Source organism: Gymnoscopelus microlampas (assembly GCF_963454915.1).
Source record: "Gymnoscopelus microlampas genome assembly, chromosome: 12".
In the NCBI taxonomy this organism is placed as follows: Eukaryota; Metazoa; Chordata; class Actinopteri; order Myctophiformes; family Myctophidae; genus Gymnoscopelus; species Gymnoscopelus microlampas.
This window is the reverse complement of record NC_139949.1, coordinates 19,882,866-19,884,130: the sequence shown is the minus strand read 5'-3', so window position 1 is coordinate 19,884,130 and position 1,265 is coordinate 19,882,866. Positions and strand designations below refer to the sequence as shown.

Genomic DNA, 1,265 nt, shown 5'->3' with positions numbered 1-1,265 from the left:
CAGACACAGACACAACATAACAAGCGGCCCTAGTGGCCAGAAGACAGGGAGTGAGTGTTATTACTCATTACTCCTCCTGGGTCCTGATGTCCTCTGACTCTGCGCTGACCCCGCACTGCTCTCTCTCTCTCTCTCTCTCTCTCTCTCTCTCTCCCTGCACTGGAGACCGGTGTTGCCAGGTTTGGTGAGAGAAACCAGGTCTATGAAAACAAACCAAAAAGAAGCGACCACAAAAGCTCTTAAAACCTAAATTGATATACATCGGCTATGAGAACCACTGGTTTAAACAACATTAGGAATAAAACCTAAATAAACAACAACACTTCAGAAACAAGCCCCAAAAACGCAACCCACAACTGCCAATATTTACAAGCACCTTTACATAAAAATAAGCCAAAACCCATTTATAATAAGCAGACTTGGCAACACTGGAGACAGTGGAGAGACAGTTCTCCGCCCAGGCCTTGGGGGAAGTGTGATCTCTGGGTGGGCTTTGGAAACTTGTGACACCGCCTTGTGGCTAAAGGTACTAATCTATATAGGCCTACAGAGCAGTGGTGTAAAGTACTAAGTAGATGTACTGAAGTACTGTACTTAAGTACACTTTTGAGGACTTTTTACTTTACTGGAGTGTTTTCAATACTTTTACTCCACTCCACTGCATCTCAGAGACAAATATTGTACATTTACTCCACAACAATTATTTTAAAACTTTAGTTACTTTGTAGATTTTGATTATTATTACAAAACATACATTAAGCACTTAATTTAAAATATATATATAGACTAATAGGCTACAATATATCACCAGTAATAGATAGTTAGACTTTTATTGATCCCACAAGGCATTGACATGAATGGATAATAGGCTGCAGTATTGGAAGCGGATATGAGGCTGCTGCAGGCTATTAGTGTCAGGATGTAGGCTACTGTAAATCAACAGTGTCTTATACAATTTATCAATGGTGAAAGATTTGAAGTTAACCTAAGCAGTCATCTGTTATGTGCACATCCCAGAAGTGCATGAACAAATGTGCCAGAGTAGCCTATGTCATTAGTAATGTCTCACAATGTAAAAACTATATTTTGGAGGAAATATATGTTGTGAGTGGCCTATTCAGCCAAAAAATATTGTTACAATACTGTATACAGCATGCGGTGGGCAACTTTGATGATGGAAATACAAATACATTGGACATAAAAAAGACAATAGAATTTTGATACTAGTCATTAAGCTACTAATACAGACTTAAGTAATTAAAGCG

The 1,265-nt window shown here is 38.7% G+C and overlaps 1 protein-coding gene across 1 annotated transcript in view; it reads right to left on the bottom strand.

Moving 5' to 3' along the window:
* Positions 1-49, bottom strand: part of rab38b (RAB38b, member of RAS oncogene family) — a 6,639-nt gene extending 6,590 nt beyond the window's left edge. Inside the window, exon 1 of the mRNA XM_084074567.1 lies at positions 1-49. This exon is cut by the window's left edge and continues 245 nt beyond it. The gene's annotated coding sequence lies outside the window, so the exon portion shown is untranslated.
* Between the last annotated feature and the right edge of the window lie 1,216 nt (positions 50-1,265).